The 14542-nt window shown below is 46.0% G+C and overlaps 1 protein-coding gene across 3 annotated transcripts in view; it reads left to right on the forward strand.

Annotated features, from left to right (window-relative positions):
* Positions 1–23: 23 nt before the first annotated feature.
* The window catches only part of LOC125394476 (uncharacterized), a 184542-nt gene continuing 170023 nt past the window's right edge, over positions 24–14542 (forward strand). For all 3 annotated transcript variants that reach the window (XM_087910709.1, XM_087910711.1, XM_087910712.1), the window contains exon 1: positions 24–2289. The gene's annotated coding sequence lies outside the window, so the exon portion shown is untranslated. The remainder of the gene's footprint in view (positions 2290–14542) is intronic.

Genomic DNA, 14542 nt, shown 5'->3' on the forward strand with positions numbered 1-14542 from the left:
GGAAAAGCTCGGGATCAGGGAGGAAGTGTAAGAAACGGGCCCGTTCCACAGGGTCAGTTAGAGCGCGTATTCCCGGTGGATGGGGAGTGTGCAGTCTGAGGATGCAAACCCTGTTGATCAGGAGCGCAAGGAGCTGCTTCAAAATAAAACTAAAGAAGAATTGTTTTCTATCTTTGTTTTTTTTTTATTTTGTTTTTGTTTGTTTGTTTGTTTTTTCTAGGACAGGATCCCTCTACACAGCCCTGGCTGTCCTGGAACTCACTTTGTAGACCAGCCTAGACTCGAACTCACAGAGATCTGCTTGCTTCCATCTCCCAAGTGCTGGGCTGGGATTAAAGGCCTATACCACCACCGCCTGGCTCTCATTTTTTGAGACAGTAGGCCAGGCTGGCCCCGAACTCACTATGTAGTTAATGGTCTTGAACTAGTCCTTCTGTCTACACCTCCCACATATTACAGTCATGTGCAGCCAGCCATGCCTGGCCATAAAAGGTAATTTCTTTATTTTATGTATACATTGAGACAGGGTCTCAATAGGTAGCCCTGTCTGGCCTGGAACTCACAGACATTCGCCTGCCTCTGCCTCCCGAGAGCTGGGCTTAAAGGTGTCACCACACCCTGCCTGAGAAAAGCAAATTTGGGGGCAATCTGTTTTCTTAGGAAGAATCAAAAGGTGTGTATAATAGAAATAAGGGCCACTCTGGCCTCCTGGGGAACAAGACAGCTGTGAGAAGGGCCAGGTTAGAAGACCCATCCCGGAAGCTGCTTGCTCTGGGGGCTGTGTTCAGGACAACCTGTAACAGAGCAGAATCTCCCTCTCTCTGGGTTAAGCAGTGCACCTACTGTGACCTGTCAGCCTCTCGGCCCTGGAAATGGCCGCCGTGGACTCTGCCCGGCATCCATCCTCTTACGTCAGCATTCTGCCTTTCCTCCTCGAGAACGGAGCTCTGTTGCTTAAATTTAGGAAGAAGGAAAAGGAAAAAACGAAAACAAAGAAACCAACTAGGCCATAACACAGCCCTTTAGTTCTCTGCCTTTGTTTCTGCGCACTTAGGAAAGGGCTGAGCATCCTTCATTTATGAGTAAAGTCATTTTGTGTGGAAACATAGGATTTTGACTCAGTGGTAAAGAGTTTGACGTGTGTGTGTTTGTGTGTGTGTGTGTGTGTGTGTGTGTATTGTTAAGCCAAATTACCATACAAAAATTTTAGTCAGTACTTGGCTATTTCAATTAAGAATTGACAATTGTCTCATAAAAATATAATGTGGTAGAAAAACACTTAGGATCTCAGGGTGAAAAGAGTCGGTTCAAAGCCCGTCTCCTCTGCTGAAATCTTCTCAAGCCATGGATTCCGTAGCACTTCAGTTCCGCCTATGAGTGGAGCCCTACCCACCCTGCCTCATCAGGATGCTGTAAGGAGCACAGCACCCAGCAGAGGGTTGGCACTTAAGGAAAACTCTGAATCTGCAGTTCTCAACCTGTGGGCCATGACCCCTTTGGGGTGGTCGAATAACCCTTCCAAGACCATTGGAAAACACAGATATTTACATCATGATTCATACCAGTAGCAAAATTATGAGGAAGCAATGAAAGTAATTTTATGGCTGGGGTCAGCGCAGTGTGAGGAGCTGGGTTAAGGGTCACAGCATCAGGGAGGTTGAGGACCGCTGCTCCAAATGCTTTTGAGTCTAAGCAGAAGAGAAAAGGTAAAACACAAGTTTGCGTGGCTTGGCGTCTAAAAGCAAAGCCGTGGCTATGTCCTTAGAAACTGAGGTGGAGGTGGCCAGCCTGCTTCCTGGCCTGGGCTCGTAAAGGAGGAGGCAACACATATGGTCTGGCACCATAGTGCAGGAACAACACAAGTTACTCTGGAGTTTGTTTTGGTTGTTGAGGTGATGTTTAATTACTAGGAAACGGTAAAGAATGGTTTTGTCACTCCACCATGGCTACCTGCCTGCCAAGGCTACTGACTCTGGTGGGAGGAGCCAAAGCTCTCTTTCCTGGATGAGACTTTCTTTGGGGTGCTGGAGTTGCTGGGGCAACTTCTTGCTGAAACACGGAATGATTTTGTTAATTTTTTTCACTTCACTGAGAAAGACTTGCTTGGGTTCTATTTAATTAGAAACTGAAAACAAAATAGAACTGGAGCTTCCTAGCCAAGGCAGGGCTCGACTTTCCGGGACCCGGGAACCAGACCTCCAGCGTTGGAGCAGCAGGTGTTGTGAGTCTCCGAATACCGGAGGGAGCTGGGGTCGAAAGTGCCCTGTACAGGAGCTGGTCGCTGGCAAGGTGACAGTTTCTCCTTGTTAGACGGAGGGAAATCAGCTGTGTGGTGTGAGGGTCAAGTGAGCCACACTTAGCACAGCGGATTGTCTGGAGTCCTGTCCTTGAAAAGTCATTTGGGGGTTCCAGGGGGATGGAACACAGCGCCTCATGCGTGATCCTCAGTGCTCAGCCCCTGGCCCACAGCCCCAGTTCTGAAAGTTATTTTAAAGATTTTGTTGTAGCCCTTTTATTTTAAAAGTAGAGTTTTTTGTTTTATTTTTTTAACTATCACATAGGTTTTTGTTTTGTTTTGTTTGAGTCAGGGGCTTGATGTATAGTCCAAGCTGACCTTGAACTCAGGATCCTCCTGCCTCAGCTTCCTAAGTCCTGTGATTAAAAGTGTGCCACCATGGCCAGTTTATGAAGTAGTGTTTTTAAGCCATAACGACCTATACAAAAATTAAATACAAATTTGATTTTTCAAAAAGATTAGTATTAAGTTATGCATATGTGGGTGTTGTTTGTGGGTAAGTGCACGAGTTCAAATGTCCATGGAAGCCCAAGAGTCAGATCTCTTGGAGCTGGAGGTACAGGTTGATGTAGATGTTGGGGACCTCACTCATGTCCTCCGGAAGAGCAATACAAGCTCTTTACCCACTGAGCCGTCTCTGCTGCCCCCTATTCATTTGACTTTAAATGTTGTGAGCAGTCTATCAGGCCTGGGCTAATTAGTTCTGTACAACAGGATGGATGCCACAGTCAAAGATCCATGGGCTGTCAGATCTGTGGGCTGGCTGATCCGTGGGCTGTCAGATCCATGAGCTAGCTGATTCGTGGGCTGTCAGATCCGTGGGCTGGCTGATTCGTGGGCTGGCTAATCTATAGGCTGGTGTTCTTGGTGTGGAGTGAATAATTCCTAGGTGTTTACAAACTTCTTTGTGCATAGTGCTGACTGATCATTTGGTCCACTACACTTAGTGTTTCTTGTACCAAGCGGGAATTCAGTGAGTTGTATGAATAAGAAGCCCACACCCAATAAAAAATGAAATCTAACTCTCTGGAAAGAAACTTTAGGCCAGAATTTTTATTGTTTCTCTAGACTGGCCCCAAACTTGGAGTGCCCTTGCTTCCATGTCTGTGGAGCTGGGGCTGTAGGCGTGCACACCGGAGTCAGGTGAATCAGGTTTCTTGACCATAGTCTGCCTAGGCTTTGGACTTGCTTGTCTAATTTTTCCTCATTCTTCAGGTCTCAGTTTACCCTCTAAAGCCTTCCTTATTCTCACCTCATCCCACCGCCTCCCGAATCTGGTCTAAGCTGCTCTTCTGAGTATCTCCCCTACCTTTGTACCCAGCATACTTTCATGTTTTGTTGTGTTCGTATGTGTTTTTTGAGACAAGATCTCATGGAGCCCAGGCTGGCCTTGAACTCATTGAGTAGATTGTTTTTGTCTATCCCATAGGCTGAGAACTCTGAGGGCAAGGTTCTTTCTGCTCATCCTGTAGCATCCAGCACACTGCGTGGTCTCACTAAATACTTGTTTGATAATTTGTTACATAAAAATTGTAGGAGGCTACTGCCCTGGGGTGAGCTCCTGCCTGGGGTCCCAGCAGACCAGGCTAAAAGTTACTCCAACCAAAGGCAACAAATCAAGACTAAGTTATTTGGCCCTTCAGAAATAAAAGGTAATAATAAGAAATAATTCCCCCCAGTAGACCAATTTTAAAAGGCCTAATAATGAGGTTTCCTCTGCTTTAATCTTTACAGAAGCAAATTACTTGAAATAACGTAAGGTATTTTGTCTCCATCTTACATAGAAAGTTGGGGGGTGGGTATGGGTGTCTTGACTGCATGTATGTCTGTGCACTGTGTTAAGTACAGAGTCTGCAGGGCCCAGAGGAGGACATTGGATCCTCCGGAACTGAAGTTAAACAGTCATGAACTGACATGTGGGTGCTGAGAGCTAAATCGGTGTCCTTCACTGGAAAAGCAGCCAGTGCCCTTAACCACTGAGCCATCTCTCCAGCCCCCAGGTTTTTGTTTGTTTTTATGATTCTGGGAACTGAACTGTGGGCCACACACATACCAGGCGAGCACTGTGCTATAGAGATGCACTCCCACCCACTTCAAGGGAATTCGCTTTGAAATAACAAATCCACTTTTCGTTCTTTGTGCTTTTTGCAGCCCTTTTCTGACTATAGAACCGACCACTCCGCAGCTCATTGGAGCACCTATTTCATGCAGCGTTGTGTGATTCAAGAATCACAGAGCCAGTTAAGATCTTGACCGTGTGCCAGCATTATTAGCGGTCTTATCTGAGTGCTGGGCTGGGCACTGTGGCTTCAGGCACCAGGTCAGCTATTCTGCTCAAGTGCTCTCAAGAACTTGAGACCTATTTCACACCTACTGGGAAAGAAGAGCCCTGCATTGTTTGTTTGGGGGAGGGCTGGAATGGCTTTCACAGCCAGTGTTCCCCAGAAGGATGCTTCCTTTAATGCAGCGATGCCACTCCGGAGATGAGAATTGAGAGCCAAGGGTTCGTTCATTGGATCTTGCTCTGTTGACTTGTTCTTTTGATGAGTATTATTCTCTAATAAACACATTTATGTCAAGGGATTCGAGGCAATGGGAGATTCTAGAACAGCAGTTGTGACGGGTGAGATGAGGAACAATGTGAATAATAAAGAGAAGGGAACAGTAGATGGCGTAGGTAAATGACCACTCTACCACTCTAGATACTCCAACAGGTACGTGCCCGCTCCGCCTTTGTTCTTTTTCCTGGGGATAGATGCTCTGGGCTTGACCTGCTTGTGGTTTCTTCATTCTCCATCTTGCTTGATATCGTTTTCACTGGCTCTCTTCCTGGTAGCAGCTTTTGTTTACCTCTTCCTGGGTTTGTTGATTGATGGTCTGGGTTTGTTAACTGATGGTCCCAGCTTGATTAGGGTTTCAAACACATGGCCACAACCAGTCCTTTAGTAGTATCCTATTCAACGGCAGGACCAGCTATTGAGGTACGAAACACTAAAGAGAGTGTGTTGGGGAGAGAGGTAAACATTCATGACTTAGATAAAAACTGAGACATAATATATACGTAGAAAACGTGTGTTCCAAAGGCCGCATACTGGCTTGCACACTATGCCAGTAGTTGACAACTTCTCTTGTGAATATAAACCTCATCTTTTGACTTCACTGATTGGTTTAGGCCTGTTTTTAAAATTACAGGGTCATATCTTGCCGGTGGGTTAGCAATGTAGTGAGTCACAGCTGGCCCATCACATGCTCCATACATCAGCGGTGCCACAGTGCTTCAGACGTGGTGAAGGCGGACAAGGTTCTCAAAACATTGTAAATAGCGGTATGGTTTTATTTTTAATTTTCTCACAGTGCTGCAGACCAAATCTTGGGCCTTGAGCATGCTAACCAGGCTGTATCCCTGAGCTACATAAATGTAGCCCAGAATATCTGGATATCTTCATAAACATTCAGAGAGAATGAGTTTGAAAGCCGTTGTAGAGAATGTGGGCGGGTCAGTTCCGAGTAGAAACGCTTCCAGTTTCCCTCCATGGCTGTGGTAGTCTACCGGCTAGCCCACATGTGCTAACGTGAATCTGTTTGGTGTTTCCCAAGCATTGGCTGACCTACATCAGAGAAAGACTGGTTTTCCAGTGTCGGCAAATAAATAAATTAACACAAATCATTTGCCAAGTGACCTCATTACTCCACCCCGCTGTGGATCTGAGAGGGGCTGAGGTTAGGAAGGAAATGCGTTTTGCGGGTGCTGTGGTGTTTTATAATCCTTAGGAAGTGAGACCTGTGGTGCACATGCGTGTCTGCAGCCTGAAATGGGGCAAAGATGTGTCTTTGGCAAACCTCGTTTGTCTTGGTAACAATAGTGGCCTCATAAACGTACTGCCTGCAATAGCAACAATGTAGCAATCCTGACAAGCGTGACATTTTGCTGAGCTGTCTGCCTGTTCCAAATTTTATAATGGGTTAGTAGAAAAGATAAGAAACTTACTTCAAAAATAGCTTTGTTCAGTAACTCCTGAGAGGGCACTTGTGTTTCTGTGGCTTTTAATGCTGCATTTTATTTTGATGGCTGTCCTGTTCTCCAGATTTCTCTGCAGTCACATCAACACTGGTCTGCAGAACTGCTATGGAGAAGTGTGCCAAAGAATGATACTCACTGTGGTTCTACCCATTGAGAAGCAATTAGTCATGCTAAGGTTGCCTAAACCGTTAAAGATAGGCTCTGAGCTGGTGACATGGCTCAGCCTGTAACAGTGCTTGCCACTGAGCCTAACGACCTGAGTTCAAGCGCCGCGGAGTGTGTGTGGTGGCCTGAGAGAGCCACGCCCAACACGTTGTCCTCTGACCTCTGCTCACACTGTGGTGCACATACACCTCCCTGCACTTCTCTCTGTCTCTGTCTCTGTCTCTCTGTCTCTGTCTCTCTCTCTCTCTCTCTCACACACACACACACACACACACACACACACGCCCACATACACGTTTAAAATGTTTGTAAGAGATCGTAGTCTTTATGAGAAGGGGGCTGTAAAGCAGGCTGGACCCTGCAATGATAGTAAGATAAGGCACTCTTGAGCCGACTGCTTGCTCGGATTACTGAACTCAGGCTTGAGAAAACTCGCAAGTGTTCTGCTTGTTTCTGTCTTACTGGTTTCCTTAAAGTTAAATGTACAGTGAATTGTAGGGCACTTCTTGGAAAAACCTATTACTGAGCTAGTACAGAATGTGAATCATTCCTTGCCTGAAATACAGGACCGATGTTTACAGGGCAATTGTCCAAAACAGTCCTGGCTGGCTTCAGAGCATTTCACTTTTAGCCTTGTGTTACTTAAAACATAAGCCATTTTGTACACAGGAAACTCGCTGAAAGTTAAACATTCTCCTGAGACTCCTATAGAACATTTATGGTTTTATGACTTATTGTTTCTAGCAAAAGTATCTTGACAGTCTTAAATATTTTCAGAGCTGTGCTGTATGCAGAAGACTATGAATATTTTACACCCTGAGATGCCAGAGCATGTGAAAAGCATTACTGTCTTCAGTTTTCCCCGAAATTAGCCAAGCTACTGATGAGAAGCGGAGAAACCCAGTCCAGGGTAGGCAGTTCTTCCTGGAGAGGGACATCTGTGGCTGCCTGGGTCCCAGAGCCCTGCCCTTCCAACTGCATTCCGTTCTTATACTCAGAGCTTCCGTTAGATGAACTTAAGAGCATTTAAGACAGTAGGACAGACTTTTGTCATATGGTTTAAATGATCTACACATTAGACAATTTAACAGGGTTTTTGTTTTGTTTTGTTTTTTGTTTTTCCAGTCAGGGCTTTGTTGTTTCCCAACACTGAGAAAGTCGTTTCAAATATCAGCTCATAGTTTCAAAGTTTCAGCCTATGCTCACTGGCCCCATCATAGTGGCTCCAGTGAGGCAGAAAGTTATGGGGTGGGGTTAGGGACGGCAGAGCAAGCCACTCGGCTGTGTCCCCTGGGAAGTAGAGAGAGTTCATTTTGTTTGTTTGTTTGTTTGTTTGTTTGTTTGTTTAACAAAGCCTTCTGCCAGCTCCAAAACCCACAATGGATTTCTCCACAGAAAGTCAGCCCTTGTGATCCTTTCTCCCAAAGTACCTGTGTCTACAGCACCCTGGACTGGGGACTCTTTTGATTTTTGTCCTGTGATAAAGTCCCCTGAGGAAAAACATATGGGGAGAAAAGGTATCTTGGCTCACAGTTCCAGGGAAACAGTGTCCATGCTGGTGAGGAAGGCCCGGCACCAGGAACAGAAGGCTGGCTGGCTGATCCTCTAACCTACCTGCTGGAAGTACAAAAAGTAGGGCCTGGTTCAGTGTATGACCTCAAAACCCACCCTAGCGGTGTTCTTCCTCCAGTTAGACCAAACCTTCTAAAGGTTCCAAGACATTTCCAAAGCGCACTGCCAGCCAGGGACATGGGAGCCTATGAGGATGTCTTGTAATCAAACCACAACAGAGACCAAGCCGTCAACACAAGTGTTTTAGGGACTGTTGCAGTTTTAAACCATGACAAGCTCCCAAGTAGAAAGGACCATGACTAATGTGTGGATAGACTGTTGTAACTTGATCGCACGATCCCCGGTCACAAGCTTTGTGGATGACAGCGTGCTGTCCCAGTGTCCAAAAGCTGGGTGCCCAGACCTACGGAAACACTGTTGATTCAGACTACCAGATGCCAAAGTTAAAAGGCCAACTTCTCAGAAGCTAAATCGTTTAAGAAAAGTTTATGTGCAGAGATTTGTAAAAGAGTCCAAGGAAGGGGGCTGGAGAGATGTCTCAGTGGTTAAGAGCATTGCCTGCTCTTCCAAAGGTCCTGAGTTCAATTCCCAGCAACCATTTAAAAATAAATAAATAAATAAATAAATAAATAAATGAAAAAAAAAGAGTCCAAGGAAGATTTATCAAGCTGGGTGGTGATGGCGCACGCTTTTAATCCCAGCACTTGGGAGGCAGAGGCAGGTGGATCTCTGTGAGTTCGAGACCAGCCTGATGTGGGATTCCCCTCTGTATGCTGTGAATAAAGGAACTAGTTAGTCAATAAAAGAACTGCTTTGGGCCTATAGCAGAGCTATAACAGAACAAAGCTAGGTGGGGAAAACTAAACCGAATGCTGGGAGAAAGCAGGTGCTGCTGGCGACAGACATGCTGAAACTTTGCTGGTGGGCCATGACCTTGTGGTAATGCCAGATTAATGGAGAGGGGGTAAATTAAGATGTAAGAGTTAGCCAATAAGAAGCTAGAGCTAATGGCCAAGCAATGAAAGCAATGATTTAAATAATACAGTTTCTGTGTGATTATTTCGGGGCTAGTGGCCAAGAACTAACTAGTGGCCTCCTTACTACACCGGCCTGGTCTACAAAGAGAGTTCTAGCACAGCCAATCCCAGAGAGTCTAGCACAGAGAATCCCTGCCTCAGCCAATCCCAGAGAGTCTAGCACAGAGAATCCCTGTCTCGAAAAACCAAAAAAAAAAAAAAAATCAAATTAAGAAAAGTAGGGGGAAAAAGTCCTATAGCATTACCAAAGCCACCAAATTTATTATTTTCTCCACAGAAACAATTTAAATAATAACCATATCTGAAAGAGTCATTGTGTAACTTCAGACATCAGTGTTGCCCAGGTTGGGGATGCAGTGTTTCAAGAGATTTATAGGGGAGACTGGAGGTTTCATTCACTTGGTGAATGAACTAGCTGTGTGACTTTTTCAGGCTATTTTATATTAGTATTTTATTTCATTGCTGGTGATCCCTAAAATGGCCTTCAGGGGTTCAGTGGTTAAACCCGCAGGACTTCTGGAACCCAGGAAGTTCCCCTGCTCCTAGTTATAGTGTATTAGAGAGAAAGATACCCAGCAAAATCAGAAACTGATAAGGCACATGAGGACCTAGGATGGTGGTGGTGGTGGTGGTGGTGTGTGTGTGTGTGTGTGTGTGTGTGTGTGTGTGTGTGTGTATGTGTACACCCAGCACTCTGGAGGCTGAGGCAGGAGGAGTTCTAGGCCAGCCAGGGCTACCTAAGAAAACCTGTCTCCATCTCCCGCCCTCTCAGAGCCACATAAGTCAGAGACTGGACAGCAGACTCGAGCTTCTAGGTTGTTTTCTGTTTTATTTGTCTATTTTTCCTTCAGTGAAGTCACACAAATGGCCTTCCATTCGCCCAGCAGACTTTGTGATACTGTTCTCTGAGTTTGGCCAACAGGAAGCTCCTCTAAGCCCTGGTCCATCAGTCACACGGGCCTGGCTGGCAGCCTGTATGACTGACCTTCAGCATCCCGCTCCACCAGCAGTCAAGCTGATACTGCCCGAGTCCCCATGATAAGTCATATTGTTATCTTAGGCTGTTGGCCACAGCCAAAGGCCCCGAGTAAACAGAAACACTCCTATCAGGCAGAAACTTCCAAGACTTAAAAGTCACCTTCCAGGAGCTGGAAGAGCTTAGTTTAGAACATGGCAATGAAGCCCTGTGCTGCTGCTCTCCACAGCTGGGTTGCGTCCTAAGGCTGGAGTGTGATGGCCATCCTGCTGCCACAGCCCCTCCAGATTTCCTACTGCATAGACGAACCATCTAGAGCTATGTTCTTGATTCTGTCTTGGGTTCTTATTGCTGTGATCAAACAACAAGACCAAAAACAACTTAGGCAGGAAAGGATTTATTTCACCATATGGTTTATTCCATCATCCAGGGAAGTCCAGGCAGGATCCTGGAGGGAGGAGCTGAGGTAGAGACCACGGAGGGGTGCCGCCAAGTTTAAAGGTAGCTTTGGGGTTGTGTGAAGTAAAGCCATAAGGTTGTGGTTACATTTAAGAACCTTTCCACCCTCCTTTGCCGGTTACCTGGACTGGGCTGTTTGAGAATGGGTTTGTTTTGTCCCGCCTCCATTAAGCAGATCTGTGGCATGGACAGGATAGGAAAGGGGCCGACTCTAACTGGCTCTCCCCAAACAGCCACGGGGCCATGATGAGTAAGCACGCCCAGTGAAGGCACTAATGCCGAGTAGAGATACAGTGGCCACATGATTTGGATCATTTGCTGGCAATGTAGTCCCCCGTGCCACAAAGTCCAGGAGTAGGCCGTGAGGACTCTGCCCTCATGGCTAGACTAATGCCATCTCTCTAGGACAGCTCGTCCTCTCAGGAGTGAGAGCTCGAGAAAAGAATAAGAAGTGTCCCCCTCCCTTTCTCCCTCCTCCCCCTCTCTACCCCTCCTTCTCTTCCTCCCACTTCTCTCCTTCCATCCCTCCCCTGTCTTGCCCTCTCCCTTTTGCCATGGATAACAGCAAGAGCTCCATGTCAGGTGCCGACGCCTGGATCTGGGCTCCTCTGCCTGCAGAGCTGTGAACAGATGTCCGTTCTCGATGACTTATCCAGCCCGTCCATGGTCGTCTCTAGCAGCAGTGTGCATCCATCGCTGCCTTTGGCTGACTCAGGACTAGAGTCTCTTCAGACTAGCTTCTAAGTAATGTCTGGCTGTGGGAAGTGCTTTATAAAAGGTGTCTTACTTCGGAGGTAGAGGCAGGGGGATCAGGAGCTTAAAGTCATCCTCAGGTATATAGCAAGTTCAAAATAAGCCCAGGCTACGTGAGGGACAGGCAGATTTCTGAATCTGAGGCCAGCCTGGTCTACAGAGAGAGAGTTCCAGGACAACCAGGCCTACACGGAAAAATTCTGTCTTGAAAAGCAAACAAACAAAACCCGAGAAGTTTAATTTGAAGGATAATTTGTAAGTAACTCCAATTTTTCAAAGGACGGCCTCATAAAAATACAAAAGGTTTACCAGCGTCGCCAAGTCTGCAGTTGTTCATGGCGGAAACGAGGATCGTACATGCTTGGCATCGCCGTGGCCGAGGTCACCACAGATGCTGCTGCCACCATCGCCAGCGCTGGCAATAGAGGGGTTTCGTGCTGACAAAGATGAAGGTTCTATTTTTTAAATTTATTTTTTTTATTTCTAAATACTTTACATTTTTATTATTATAAACTTTGTTTTTAAAAATTAAATCAGTTCTTTGGGAATTTCATATATGTTTATAAACACCCTGATCATTCCCCTCACCTCACTCCCATCTTTTCCCCAGCAGCCCGTGTTCCCCACCAGTCTCTAGATCCCTTCCCAGATCCATGGCTTTGGGGTTGTTCTGAGACCCATTCTGTTTAACTAGGGTCATTGTGTGACCTTTGTCTTGGAATTATCCACTGGAGTCTGGTGGGGTACCCCCGCCCCGCGCCTCCGACTCTATCAGTGTGGGCTAGGGCACTCTAGGCTCCCCCTCCATATGTGTCTGGCTGTTGAAGGGACCATGTTTGTGTGTGTGTGTGTGTGTGTGTGTGTGTGCACAGCCAGTCATCTACAGTTGTTGAGAGGCTGATTACTGTGGCTGTGTGTTGTCAAAAGATGACATTTCCCGACCCCTTTCCTCTCTTCAGATTCTTGCTTTCCACCCCCTCATGGGCATGTCCCTTGAGCCGTAGAAGGTATGAACGTCCTGTTTCGGGTTGAGCACTCAACTGCCACTCATTCTCAGTTTTGTTTTCTTGGGTTCCATTGTTTCTGATGAAAAGAATGACAGCGGTCTGCTTTTGTTGGCTTTCTGTCTGACTGCAGGGTGCTCGCTGCTCCCTGCCGCAGGGCAACGTGTCAGCTTTCACGTATGCTTCCTTGCTCCTTGGTAGTTATAAAACCTTTCTATGAACAAACGCTGGGATGATCTGCCATTATTTGAGGGGAAATACATAATATTACAGGGGACAAAAAAAGATTGGGCAGCAAACTCTTTTGAATGAAAACTCATCTTTTATGGAATTTCTAGTAGAGAGACGTTCTGACAGTGACAGAATTAAAGAATAAAGTTGACAGAAAGGGATCTCTCTCTGAGCACAGCGCTGCAGAAAGAAAGCACAGGCAGAATCCTACAACTTGCAGACTCCTACAATATGGAGAAGACTGGACTCCATTCACCCCCTCTTTCAGAGAAGGGATTGTTCACCAGTATTTTTCAAATTCCAGCATGTTCTAAGGTGAGTCTGGACATTGGTCTGCTCTTTGTAATGACCTAGATGGAGGGGAACATCCCCGAGTGCAGTACACACAGAGCCAGCAATGGCAAACATTTTCCCTCGGGGTGGACTTCTGACACAGAAGCAACGAAGACTGGAAGGTCTGGGGTTCCAGAAACAAAGTGAATCCACAGGCCCAAGTCGTTTGCTTCCTTCGCCATTTTCAGTTTGGTCTCGGTGGTGCTTTGGGTCAGGAACCCAAACATGACAGAGAGGGGGTCAAAGAAGAGTCTTAAAGACCATGCTTCAAGATTTGGATCTAAAGTCTGAAAACTAGGCATAATGGCTCACAACTACAATCCCAGCACTTGGGAGTCTGAGGCAGGAGGATTACCACAAGTTTGAGGCCAGCCTGTTCTACAGTCTTGAAAAGAATTTTTGAAATATACGTTGACTTTTTGCTGAAAGAGGAGGTGTATGAAGGGGTCTGGAGGCTGACCGGAATAGGAGGGTAAAATCCGTAGTGTTGTAATTCTGTTAGGAAAACCTAGGGAGGGCAAGACAGGTCCCTTCCTCGATTGCTTGCCAGATTCGGAACCAACAGAGCCTGAAAATCATAAGTTCAAAATCTTGGAAAGACAGAAGTTCAAAGATGAGCGGAGAGAAAAGCCAAGCTGTCGATCGAGAGTCTCAGGAGGTCATGTTGAGAAGAGAGCAGTGGGGCAGAGGGCCGCAGGGGACATGATGCTCCAGGGAGGACAAAATACTGGGAAATGTTTGCCCAGTTTTCCCCTCAAGACGCTGGCCAGGGTTTTGAAGCTGCATGACTCAAGAGGCTAATGAACCAAACTAAAATATCTAAGGGACACTAAAGGGCAGAACTAAATAGTGTGTGTGTGTGTGTGTGTGTGTGTGTGTGTGTGTGTGTGTGTTTGCACATTCACATGTAGGGGGCTTATGCATGGATGTGGTATGGTCTGCTGTGTGTGCTGACCCCAGGCTAACATCAGGAATACTCCTCTGTTCTCCAACTTACTCATTGAAAGAGCTTCTCTCAGTCACAGCCGGAACTTGCTGATACAGTTAGTTTGGCTAGCTAGCTTGCTCTGGGCTGGAATTATAGGCAGACTGCCGTGCCCTCTCAGCATTTGTATGGGCCATGGGGATCTGAATTCAGGTCCTCATGCATGCATAGCAGTCCCTTTATTCAAAGCTTACAGGATTCAACCCAAGCAGGGCTTAGAGAAAAACATACAATGTTCAATGTGTTATCATTAAGGGCTGGCAATGTAGCTATTGGTGAAGCACTCGCCTACTCTGGGATGGACCCCAGAGCTGTGGAGGAAAGATAGATACTGTAAAACAGATTATATGACTCTCAAGAGCTAGAAAAACAAAAGCAAATTAAACCTGAGATCTAAAAGCAATAATGAGTGATGAGCTGAAACCAACCAGACATAAGTAACCTTAAGAATCAATATAAATATTAATTATTTAATAACATCAATAAAATTGATACATTCCCAAGACAGATTGAGACAAGAGAACAGACAGAGAAGCCATGACGACCAATGTAAAAGCATACAGCCGTATGCTTTCTATATTCACTACAGTGTTAAGGCTTTAAAATGTCAAGAGAATGAAAAATGGCCCATAGGATGAAGGAAATATTTGTGAGGTATATCTGATAAATGATACATATATAGAAGGTACAAAGAACACATCCGGGCCGGG

Source organism: Myodes glareolus, chromosome 1 (assembly GCF_982192425.1).
Source record: "Myodes glareolus chromosome 1, mMyoGla1.1, whole genome shotgun sequence".
Lineage (NCBI taxonomy): Eukaryota > Metazoa > Chordata > Mammalia > Rodentia > Cricetidae > Myodes > Myodes glareolus.